This window comes from Arachis hypogaea, chromosome 20 (assembly GCF_003086295.3).
Source record: "Arachis hypogaea cultivar Tifrunner chromosome 20, arahy.Tifrunner.gnm2.J5K5, whole genome shotgun sequence".
Classification (NCBI taxonomy): domain Eukaryota; kingdom Viridiplantae; phylum Streptophyta; class Magnoliopsida; order Fabales; family Fabaceae; genus Arachis; species Arachis hypogaea.
In genome coordinates this window covers 59,485,556-59,498,852 of record NC_092055.1, presented here as the reverse complement: position 1 = coordinate 59,498,852, position 13,297 = coordinate 59,485,556, and the positions used below count along the sequence as shown (strand labels likewise).

Below are 13,297 nucleotides of genomic sequence, written 5' to 3'. Positions count from 1 at the left end.
AATTGCATGATGCATTTAGGTAGTTGCATTTAGATTAGATTGCATTGCATGACATCCCATCACTTTAACCTTACTTATTACCTTGGATTTAGCATGAGGAGATGCTATTATTTAAGTGTGGGGAGGTTGATAAACCTATATTTTATGATGTATTTTGTGCCTAATTTGAGAGATTTATTCAATCCTTCACCCACTTATTCATATTAATTGCATGGTTTTACTTCTCCTTCCTTATTATGTGATGTATATGAAAAACATGTTTCCTATGCTTTTAAATTAATTATTTTAATCACCTTTAATTCCATTCGATGCCATGATCAGTGTGTTGAGTAGTTTCAGATCTTCTAAGGCAGGACTGATTCAAAGGATGGAAAGGAAACTTACAAAAATGGAAAGAAAGCACAAAACGGAGTCCTTGAAGAAACTGACATCCACGCTATCGCATGGACGACGCAATCGCGTGCAAAGCGCGAAGAAGTAGCGACGCGACCGCATGACTGACGTGACCGCGTGGCAAGAAAAGCTCCGAATGACGCGACCGCATGACCCACGCGGACGCGTGACAGAGGCCATGCACCAGAAATTGCAGAAAACGCTCCCAGCGATTTCTGAAGCCCTTTTTGGCCCAAATCCAAGTCCAGAAGGCATAGACAAGAGGTTATGAAGTGAGGGAATGCATCCATTCTAAGGGAGCTCTCCAATTTTTACTTTCCATGAATTAGATTTAGTTTAGAGAGAGATTCTCTCTCTCTTTAGGATTAGGATTCAGATTTAGGATTTTTTTTCATTAACTTTCAGGATTATCTCTTTTGATCAGGTTCAATATTCCTTTTATTTACTTTTGCAAGCTACTTTGTGAATCCTTTCATGTTACAGATTACTCTTTTATTAATGTTATTTGAGGTATTTCAGTTAAAATATCAATTACTCTTATTCATGCTATTGTCACTTTTACTCTGAAGACATTTTTATTCCAAGTAGATTTATTTTTCTCCTTTTGGTCTTGGTTAAGAAATCAGTAAATCAGGAGTTGTCAAACTCAACGTGATTGATAATTGTTATCTTTGTTAATTGAATTGAACTTTCGTAATCCCAGTCTTTTCTTAGGAAATAAATAGGATTCGAAGATCAAACCAATTAATCCCTTGACCTTCCTTTATCTTAGTAAAGGTTAACAAAGTGGAATTAAGATTCAACCATCATCATCATCGGTAAGGATAGCTAGGATATGACCTCCAATTTCTCATACCTTGCCAAAAGTTTATTTTACAGTTATTTATTTATTTTTAATTGCCATTTAATTTACTCGTCATTAAATTACTTGTTCCTCCTTCTTGAAACCCCAATTCTACAATCTTCATAACCAATAATAAGAACATACTTCCCTGCAGTTCCTTGAGAAGATGACCTGAGGTTTGAATACTCGGTTATCAATTTCAAAGGGGTTTGTTACTTGTGACAACCAGAACGTTTGCACGAAAGGGATTTTTGTTGGTTTAGAAACTATATCTACAACGCGACTGTTTTTATGATATTCTTTACTGGAAAAAATCTCGTTCGTCATTTATATTTTGAATTATATTGACTTGTTTGTTTATAGTACTTTTCTTTTAGTTTAATAATACAATGAATTTGTTCATTTTTTGAAATATTATAAATATTCAAATACAAATTAGATAAAAATTTGTATTAAATTTATATTTATTTTGTATGAAAACAAGTTTTTTTTGTAATTGGAAAAATAAAAAAAAATTATTTTACTTTACCGATGGATTTACAGATGGATTTTCTGTCTGTAATCAAAGTGTGAGATGATTTTCCAAGCTTCAAATTACAGATGGAAAATTTGTCAGAAAATTCATCTGTAATTACAGATAAAAAATCTGTCGAAAAATCCGTCTGTAATTACAGACGGAAAATTCGTCTGAAAATCAGAAAATCCGTCGGAAAATTTGTCTGTAATTACAGACGAAAAATCTGTCAGAAAGTTCGTCGACCTCAGGAAATCGATAGAGAATTTACAGAGGGAAAATCTATCGGTAAATAATTTTCGACAGGGCTTTTACAGAGGGATAAAATCCGTCAGTAATTTCGTCGGTAACCAAAAATCCGTCTGTAATAAAGACTAAATCTGTCTGTAAATCTGTCTGTATTAATCCATTTTCTAGTTGTGTATAGAAAAAGCTAGCAGAAAAAGCCATTAGCCCGTTAAACCAAAAGGCAAGGGTAATAAACAGGATCCAAGGCTTTGAGCATCAGTGGATAGGAGGGCCCACAGGAATAAAATCCTAGCCTAAGCAGCTAAACCAAGCTATCCCTAACCATGATCTTGTGGCGTGAAGGTGTCAAGTAAAAACTTGAGACTGAGCGGTTAAAGTCGTGGTCCAAAGCAAAAAGAGTGTGCTTAAGAGCTCTGGACACCTCTAAGTGGGGACTCTAGCAAAGCTGAGTCACAATCTGAAAAGGTCCACCCAGTTATGTGTTTGTGGCATTTATGTATCCGGTGGTAATACTGGAAAACAAAATGCTTAGGGTCACGGCCAAGACTCATAAAGTAACTGTGTTCAAGAATCAACAATACTGAACTAGGAGAATCAATAACACTATCTAAATTCTGAGTTTCTATAGATGCCAATCGTTCTAAACTTCAAGGGATAAAGTGAGATGCCAAAACTGTTCAGAGGCAAAAAGCTACTAGTCACGCTCATCTAATTGGAGCTAAGTTTCATTGATAATTTGAAATTTATAGTATATTCTCTTCTTTTTATCCTATTTGATTTTCAGTTGCTTGGGGACAAGCAACAATTTAAGTTTGGTGTTGTGATGAGCAGATAATTTATACGCTTTTTGGCATTGTTTTTAGTATGTTTTTAGTATATTTTAGTTAGTTTTTATTATGTTTTTATTAGTTTTTATTCAAAAATTACATTTCTGGACTTCACTATGAGTTTGTGTGTTTTTCCGTGATTTCAAGTATTTTCTGGCTGAAATTGAGGGACCTGAGCAATAATCTGATTCAGAGGTTGAAAAAGGACTGCCGATGCTGTTGGATTCTGACCTCCCTGCACTCGAAGTGGATTTTCTGGAGCTACAGAAGCTCAATTGGCGCGCTCTTAATTGCGTTGGAAAGTAGACATCATGGGCTTTCTAGAAACATATAATAGTCCATACTTTGTCTGAGATTTGATGGCCCAAACCGGCGTTCCAAGTCAGCATAAAAATTCTGGCGTCAAAACGCCAGAACTGGCATAAAAGCTGGAGCTAAACGCCCAAACTGGCACAAAAGCTGGCGTTTAACTCCAAGAAAAGTCTCTACATGTGAAAGCTTCAATGCTCAGCCCAAGCACACACCAAGTGGGCCCGAAAGTGGATTCTGCATCATTTACTCATTTCTGTAAACCCTAGGCTACTAGTTTTCTATAAATAGGACCTTTTGCTATTGTATTTACACACCTCATGACACTTTATACGTTTCATATTGTATTCTCTATGGCATAAGTCTCTAAACTCCATGGTTGGGGGTGAGGAGCTCTGCTGTGTTTCGATGAATTAATACAATTGCTACTGTTTTCCATTCTATCACGCTTGTTTCTATTCTAAGATATTCACTCGCACTTCAACTTGATGAATGTGATGATCCGTGACACTGATCATTATTCTCACCTATGAACACGTGCCTGACAACCACCTCCATTCTATCTGCAATAGCTTGAGTGCATATCTCTTGGGTTTCTAATATAAGATTAGAACCTTCGTGGTATAGGCTAGAATTATTGGCGGCCATTCCTGAGATCCGGAAAGTCTAAACCTTGTCTGTGGTATTTCCGGAAAGTGCATATCTCTTGACTATGATGAGCTTCAAACTCATGAGTGTTGGGTGTAGTGACAGACACAAAAGGATCAATAGATCCTATTCCAACATGAGTGAGAACCGACAGATGATTAGCCGTGTGGTGACAGCGCATTTGGACCATTTTCATTGAGAGGATGGATGGTAGCCATTGACAACGGTTATCCACCAACATACAGCTTGCCATGGAAGGAGCCTTGCGTGTGTGAAGAAGAAGACAGTAGGAAAGTAGAGATTCAGAAGACAGAGCATCTCCAAAACCTCAACATTTTCTCCATTACTGCATAACAAATATTTATTTCATGTTCTTTTACTTTTTACAATTAAAACTAAGAATCATTACTGATATCCTTACTAAGAATTACAAGATAACAATAGCTTGCTTCAAGACGGCAATCTCCGTGGGATCGACCCTTACTCACGTAAGGTATTACTTGGACGACCCATTGCACTTGCTGGTTAGTTGTGCAGAATTGCAAAACTGTGATTGTAATTTCGTGCACCAATGATCTAGGTGGTGCGGATGAAGTGGTAGGCATGCCCACGGGAAAAGCTACGTCAAGGTTTTTGGTGTCTGCCAGGGGCTTGAGATATCTTCCGGCTAGGACGACGTCGCCATCCATCAGAATTAGTGCCTTCCGATCCTTAGTCTCAAAAGGGACACTAGCAACAGCAACTAACTCGGTCACCAAAGCGGGGAAGGGTAGCTTTCCCCTAGCATGGACACGCCCCATGGCTTGTTGGATGAGAAGAGGGACATTGACCGGTTTCTTTGTAAGTATGCACCAAACCAACAAGGCTAGTTCCGCGGTGATAGATGACCCGTGGGTGGTTGGAAGCACATAATGAGATAAAATTTGGGTTCATGCCTGAGCCTCCACAGTGAGATAACGCACGTCAATGCCCTTGGGCCGGAGTCTCATTCTTCCTCGGATCCAAAATGCTTCCAGTTCGGCAATGACCCGTAGAATGGCATCCCAATCGAAACCATATTCACAATGCTGCTTCAAGACTTCTTGGTAAGCGTCTATCCCATCCGTCAATGGTGCGGTCTTAGGTACTCCTTGAATAGCTTCTTCCGAGATGGGGACTTGCTTCCGGCGTACAAAAACTGATGTGAGGGAAGGTGAGTGGTAGTTGAAGTAAAACTCCAGCACCCATGAGAGGTTGGTGATGCATGAGCATCTTTCCTATCTTTTCCTAGTTAATTTCCATTTAAATTATTGAGTAAATATAGAATTAACTATATTTTAGCCACTATGGATGCTACTTTGAGTCTTGTGCAATTTTATTTATTTTAGGTAGCATTCGGCTGGATTTGACGGAGTTTCTGTAGCACAAGAATTAAAGGAGATGACAGCGAGGAGCGACGCGTGCGCGTGACTGACGCGTACGCGTGATTTGAAGATTTTCATGGCGATGCGTGCGCGTACCTGACACGTACGTGTGACACGCAAAGAAGACCATTGACGCGTACGCGTGACTGACGCGTACGCATGACATGCGCCACGTGCAGAAAACGGAGAAAAATGCTAGGGCCGATTTCTGGGCTGTTTTGACCCAGTTTCCAGCCTAGAAAATATATATTAGAATCTACAGAATGGATGAAACAAGTGGTCCCCATCCATCAACTGAAGACTTGTGGATTATTTAATTAATTCTGATTTAAATTCAAATATGATTTTTAGGAAAAGATATTATTTTAATTTTAGAAATTAGATTTTAAATTTATTAGGATTAGAATAAAAGGAAGAAACTTTTCTTCCCTAAATATTCCATTCCAGACTACCAAAATACATTTTATCAGAATCCTAGTTTTCACTCTGAACCATGAGCAACTAATCCTCCATTGTTAATGTTAGGAGCTCTGTCTATTTGTATGGATTGATTTTATTACTTTTCCTATTTTGATTCATTTATGGATTTACAATTTAAGAATTGTTTTCGTTCTGTATCTTATGAATTTGGGTGGAACGGAAGTATGACCCTCTTTCTACTTGAGTTCTTATATAACTTGGAAAAGCTCTTTACTTGAACAACAGCTTGAAAACAACTTCTCCTAAACTTCTAATTATCTGGACTTAACGGGATACGTGATATATAATCTTTTTATTTTTGGGTAATTAGAGGTTTTGTGGCATAATAACTGGAATTAAACTTCACCCTCTAATTGGAATTAATTGACCAAGGAATTGGCAGTTGATGAGAATTAGAGGAGACTAGAAAGGTCTAAGGAATTAGGGTCTAGTCACATATAGTTTTCCATAAATTAAATCCTACATGATTAAAATAGTTAGTAAGAAAAGTTAATCCGAAAAAATAGATAACTCTGAACCCTTACTGCTTTCTCCATATTTTATTCCCAACTTATCTACTTTACTATTTTAATTTCTGAACTATTGTTTAATGCTTTTTGAACATTCAAACACTCTTTTCTGTTTGTCTAACTAAGCCAATCAATCAATCATTGTTGCTTGATCTATCAATCCTTGTGGAATCGACCCTCACTCACCTGAGGTATTACTTGGTACGACCCGGTACACTTGCCGGTTAGTTTGTGGTTAGAAATTCCGCACCAAGTTTTTGGCGCCGTTGCTGGGGATTGACTGTGATTAACAACTACTAGTTGTTTGATTGCTTAGATTAGGCATTTTAATTTTAATTTTATTTAAATTTTGTTTTATTATTTTCAAAAAAAAAATTAGTAAATAAATAGCACTAATATTTTTCCTTAATTTTTAAAATTAAGTTTGGTGTTACCTAGTTAAATTTATTTTAATTTTCCTATTTATTTTTCCTATTAATTTTCAAAATTTTCTTATTTAATTTCAGTTATTATTTTCAAATTTTTATTTATTTATTTAGTTTTTTTATTTTATTTCTTTACACAAGTTACCTCATTGGGAGTTCTCTGCACCCTGACGTAGAGAATCTCATCTGTTTTTGTCTGTTGTCTGTTTATGAGTAGAAACAGGGACAAGGAACCTCTGTTAGACTTTGAAAGGACTTGTAGGTGACGTTTACAATAAGCAAGACTTTACAAGGCTGCAGAGTCTACTATGGATCCTAATAATGCTGTTAATGCCAATGTGGCAAATCCGAATGGGGATGAGCAACAAAGGAGAGTGCTTGGCTCTTATTCTGCCCCTACTGCAGATCTTTATGGAAAGATCATTGTGGTGCCTCCTATAACTGCCACAATTGGTCATCCTGGTGCAACAAAACTGCTAGTATCATGGATTTCCTCATGAAGATCCAAATCAATTTATATCTGATTTTCTGCAGATTTGTGATACTGTGAAGACAAATGGAGTGAACCCTGAGGTGTACAAACTCATGCTCTTCCCGTTTTCTCTGAGGGATAAAGCAAAGCTATGGCTAGATTCCCAACCCAAGGAGAGTTAGGACACTTGGGACAAGGTTGTCCCTGAGTTTCTTACTAAATTTTTTCCACCAAAGAAGCTTACTAAGCTTAGGTTGGAGGTTCAAACTTTCAGGTAGAAGGATGGTGAAACTCTTTATGAAGCTTGGGAGAGATACAAGCTACTGACTAGCCAATGCCCTCCGGACATGTTCTCCAAATGGACCAAACTAGATATCCTTTATAAAGGCTTAGGTGAGATGTCCAAGATGAGCTTAGATACTTCTGTAGATGGTTCATTGCACAAGAAGAAGACACCAGACAAGACTATTGAGCTTATTGAATTGATGGCTAGCAACCGATATTTACACTCATCTAACAGGAATCCTGTGAACTCTGAGACTTCTCAGAAGAGAGGTGTGTTGGAAGTGGAAGCTGTTAATGCTCTTCTTGCTCAGAACAAGTTTATGTCTCTACAAATAAATCTACTTACTCAGCAGATGGGTGGCATGCAAGTCTCAGCTATCAACACTCAAAATCCACCTCAAGAGGTCTCTTATGACATGGCAGGTAATTTTATGCAAAATGATACTTATGATTATGCTCAATCCTCTTTCGAATAGGTTAATTACATGGAGAGTGGCCCTAGCAATCCCAATAATGATCCCTATTCTCAGACCTACAATCAGGGGTGGAGAAATCACCCAAATTTTGGATGGAGAGACCAACCTTAGAGACCTCAGAACTTCAATAATAATTCTCAGGGCAGCTTCCAATAGAACAATTACAATAACCGCCAATTTCATTCTAAGCAGCAACAACCACCTCAGCAGGCAAACTCTAAATCCCAAGAAGATTTTAATTGGGAGATGATGAAGAGTTTTGTGCAGGAAACCAGAGCATCAATCAAGAATTTGGAGATTCAGATGGGTCAAATAGCCACAAGAGTTAATAAAATTGATCAGAGGACCACTAATAGCCTTCTTGGTAACATAATTCCAAATCCAAGAGAGGAATGCAAGGCTATCACCTTGATAGATGGACAAGTGGCAAGTATTAAAGCACAAGTTAATAAGGAGCCAGTTGAAAAAGAAGATTGCAAGGTTATTCAATTGAGAAGTGGTAAAGTTGTTGGCTCTGAGACCAAGGTCAATGGAGAATTAGTTGAAAAATAAGCTCTGGAGGAGAAGAAGGAAGAAGTAGAGCACGTCCCTCCAAAGTGTGCAGACAACCCATTTCCAAACTCTCTTGACACTTATCCTACACTGCCAAAGGCTCCTGAGTACAAGCATAAAATGCCTTATCCTCAGAGACTTCAAAAGGAGACCAAGGACAAGTAATTTTCAAAGTTCTTAGAAGTCTTCAGAAAGTTGCAAATCAATATTCCTTTTACTGAGGTTTTGGAACAAATGCCTCTTTATGTCAAGTTCATGAAGAAGTTGTTGTCAAAGAAAAAGCATTTAAAGGGAGTTGAGACGTGGTCCTGACTAAAGAATGCAGTGCCATCATTCAGAATAACTTACCAAAGAAGATGCCAGATCCAGGGAGCTTTCAAATTCCATGTACCATTGGGATCAAAACCTTTGAGAAAGCATTATGTGATATGGGAGCAAGAATTAATTTAATGCCCTTGTATGTGATGAAGAAGCTACAAATCCAAGAGGCACAACCCACAAAGATAGTGATGGTGTTTTTGCGGAAAACGAAAAATGAATCCCGAACACACAATTCTAACCGGCAAGTGCACCGGGTCGCATCAAGTAATAAAACTCACGGGAGTGAGGTCGATCCCACAGGGATTGAAGGATTGAGCAATTTTAGTTTAGTGGTTGATTTAGTCAAGCGAATCAAGTATTGGTTGGGTGATTTGTGATTGCAGAAACTAAATTGCTTGAAATGTAAAGGGAGAAGGGTAGATTGCAGAAAATTAAAGATCAAAGAAAGTAAATAAGCTGAATCTTAAAGAACTAGTAATGTAAATTGCAGAAACTTAGATTGCAAGAAATGTAAATTGCAGAATCTTAAAGTGCAAGAAATGTAAATGGCTTGAATTATAAAGGGAATTAGGAAGTGGATTTGCAGAAATTAAACAAGGAAAAGTAAATTGCATTAATCAGACAAGTAGAAAGTGACTTGAATTGAACCGGATCTCAAACGGAAATGTAAATGAACTTGAAAAGCTTTAAACAGAGAATTTAAAATGCAAACTCCAGATCTCAGGACCCAAGAGACTAGATAATCGAGTCTAGATCTCAATGCCTTCCTAGATCCAAATGTAGAATTCAATTGCAAGAAATTAAAGATCAAAACAGAAGAAAGCTTGAATGTAAATCTCAATTCTCCAATGATGCAGTAAAAGAAACAGAAAGAGATCTCAAGGTGAGATTGAGACAGAATTTCCCCAATTCTCAACACCCAAGACTCAAGACAAGTGTAATTGAAATTGAAAACAAGAAAACTAAGAGGAAGAGAATTCAATTCTCCTTCCCCAAACTCAGAAACTCAGAACAGTTCAAAATCCAAAAGCTCTCCAAAAACTACTCAGCCAAAAACTAAAAGGGAAGCTCCTCTAAAACTTAAATCCTAAGCTATTTATACACTTTCTTCAAATGGTCTTCAAGCTTTGAATTGGGCCTTTGCTCTTGATGGAATTGGGTTGATAAAGGCCTTGGTTGATTGCTCTTGGAGTTGGAGAAAGATCCATTGTGAACCGGGTTGAAATCATAAAAGTTTGAGTAAAAGTTTGAGTAAAAGTTTGAGGCAAACTTTTACTCAAACTTTTTATACCAGATGGCTTCACTTGCTGCTACCAACGTTTGTGCTAAAGTTTGAGGTCAAACTTTTGCTCAAACGTTGGCCCCCTTGTGTATATGTGTGGCGCCAACGTTTGCCAAAAAGCGTGAGGCAAACGTTGGCGCAAACTTTTCTCCTCCAGGGTGTGCAAGTGTGGCGCCAACGTTTGCCAAAAAGTTTGAGGCAAACGTTGGCGCAAGCTTTCCTCCTCCAGGGTGTTGGTTTTGTGATGCCAACGTTGGCCAAAAAGTTTGAGGCAAACGTTGGCTCAAGCTTTTCTCCCAAAAGTTTGAGCTAAAGTTTGAGGTAAACTTTTGCTCAAGCTTTTTTTCCTCTGGAGTGTTTTCAATTCTTCCAAAAGTTTGAGCTAAAGTTTGAGGCAAACTTTGGCTCAAGCTTTTTTCCTCTGGCATGTTTTCAACTTTTCTAAAAGTTTGAGCTAAAGTTTGAGGCAAACTTTGGCTCAAACTTTTTGTTCTCTCTTGCTACTAGCCATTCCTTCTTCCTTCAACCTTCTTCAAAACTCTTTCCACCTATCATCAATCAATCAAAACAATCAAAGCTATGCCCCAAATCATGAGATTGTGTTTCTTTCATAATATATGACAATTATAGCATAAAATCTCATGAAAGTGCATGAATTCATACATGGTTGATTGAATCAAAGGAAAAATGGAAATCTACCCAATTGGCTCGCTTATGGCTTAAGAAAGTTCATAAAATCAATTGAAAACAAAAGAAAAAGGCTAGTGAAACTAGGCTAAGATGACTTGTCATCACAACACCAAACTTAAAGCTTGCTTGTCCCCAAGCAAGAAAAGAATTATTGAGAAGAAAGAATGAAAATGGAAGAGGATGTTCATGCTAGCAGAGTATTATTGGTAGTTCATGGGGTTTTATGTGGATATGTAAACACTCACTTCTTATTGACTTTTAGGCCTAGAAAGTCTCCTTCAAGCATCAAGCAACACACTGCTATGACCTCTCATTATTCCTTTGTCCTTGACTATTATTTTTCTCTATAAGCTTTAGTTCAGTGTCATGTGCAACAAGTTCTTTTCTTTCTTTATACTTGACACATTATTCACTATAGACACTTGGCTCACATTCCTTCTTAAAACATTGATGCCCAGCACCTCTTTGGGTTACTAAATGCCTTGTAGTTAGGTTGCTCTTGATAGTGGACTTTCAGCTGATGATCCCGGGTTAGTTAACCCAAGTCACCGAGTGTTGATGCACTCCAAAGAACTTAATAATCCAAGCAGATCCTAGTACAAAGACACCACAGGCATATATTCTAAGGTTCAAGCTATTGGTGTCTAGCTTTACTTCTTTTTTTTTCTTTTATTCTTGCCTTTTCTTTTCTCTGTTTGTTTTTCTTTTTAACCAAGGAATTTTATTTGATTGAGATTCATAGACAATAGGTCACTTTCTACTTAGAAGGAGACATCCTAGTTCTCTTATTTACTAAAAGTGAGCTATCATACAATCACACATATATACCACCACTTACTTTTATTGTACTTCTATCTAACAGAGAACTATCTTACTCCACATTCAATCATTTCTTTTATTGAATTAAAGATGCAGGGGACAAAGCATGGTTTTTGTTAAGTGAAAGTAAACATACAAGCATAAACTTAGGCTAGCTTACTTATTTTAAATTGAAACAGAAATGATGCAAAGACTACTAAACTAACAGTTACTGTTAAGATGGGCATATTCACACTTCCAATTTAGAGCAATTCAATGCTGATGGAGTTAAGTGACAATACAACCTCTTGGTGGCTTCTTCTTCTTTCTCTCAGCTAATGGTGTGTAGTCCTCCCAAGAGAGTGATTGAATTCCTGCAGTGTTAATGGAAGTTGCTTGTTTCTCAAGCCCTTAGGTGACTGGTTAGTGTGCAAGACTTTCTTGTAGGCTTTTGAACTTACTTTGGTGTGTGAACACCAAACTTAGTCCCTTGCCATGTTTCTTATGCATTAAAATAACCATATGTGAAAACCTAAGTCTTTGCTAAAGGTAATAAAACTAAAACTAGAAACAGACAATGATTAAATGATTTATCAGATTGCTTGGAGCTAGTAACCCTTTGTGCAGAAGGTGAGAATGTGCTTTTTAAGGAATTGACGGACAATCTGTGCATCACAGGTGGTTGTGGCTATGGCTTCCACCCACTTTGAGACATACTCCACCGCTACTAAGATATATCTGAAAGAATAGGAAGGAGGAAAGGGTCCCATGAAATCAATTCCCCATAGATCAAATAATTCCAATTCCAAGATGAAGTTTTGAGGCATCTCATTCCTTCTTGTCAGTCCTCCTGCTCTCTGGCATTCATTACATTGGTGAGCATACTCTCTGGCATCCTTGAAGATAGTTGGCCAATAGAAGCCACTCTGCAGTATCTTTGCAGCTGTTCTTTCTGGGCCAAAGTGTCCACCATAAGCTGAACCATGGCAATGCCACAAGATATTCCTCATTTCACTCTCAGGAACACACCTTCTAATTACTCCATCAGAACATCTCTTGAACAGGAAGGGTTCATCCCATAAAAATTTCCTTCCCTCATTGATTAACTTCTTCACTTGTTGCTTAGAGAACTCTTGAGGTATCTTCCTTCCCACTTTGTAGTTTGCTATGTCAGCAAACCAAGGTGCTTGCTGGATCTGCAAAAGGTGCTCATCTGGGAAGCTTTCATTCACGGGCTAGGAGGCTTTTTGAATTGTTTCTTGTGGTAGCCTTGACAAATGATCAGCAACCCGGTTCTCAGTGCCCTTCCTGTCCCTTACCTCAATATCAAACTCTTGTAGGAGTAATATCCACCTGATAAGTCTTGGTTTAGCATCCTGCTTTGACATCAAATACTTAAGGGCAGCATGGTCAGTATAAACCACAATTTTGGATCCTATCAAGTATGATCTAAACTTATCAAATGCATAAACTACAGCTAACAATTTCTTTTCTGTTGTGGTGTAATTTTTTTGGGCCTCATTCAGCACTTTACTTGCATAATATATGACATGATGCAGGTTTTCCTTCTTTTGTCCAAGTACAGCACCAATTGCAAGGTCACTTGCATCACACATGAGTTCAAAAGGCAGTTCCCAATCTGGGGGTGTGATGATTGGTGCTGTTGTGAGTCTATTTTTTAAAGTTTCAAAGGCATGCCGGCAGTTTTCATCAAACACAAAAGGATTATCTAGCATTAATAGATTACTCAAAGGCTTGGCTATTTTTGAAAAATCCTTGATAAACCTTCTATAAAATCCTGCATGCCCCAAGAAACTTCT

At 37.8% G+C, this 13,297-nt stretch overlaps 1 non-coding gene across 1 annotated transcript; it reads right to left on the bottom strand.

Moving 5' to 3' along the window:
• Nucleotides 1–7,318: 7,318 nt before the first annotated feature.
• Nucleotides 7,319–7,425, bottom strand: LOC112788079 (small nucleolar RNA R71). The gene has a single exon (XR_003195460.1). It is a non-coding gene; the product is annotated as a small nucleolar RNA R71 (small nucleolar RNA).
• Between the last annotated feature and the right edge of the window lie 5,872 nt (nucleotides 7,426–13,297).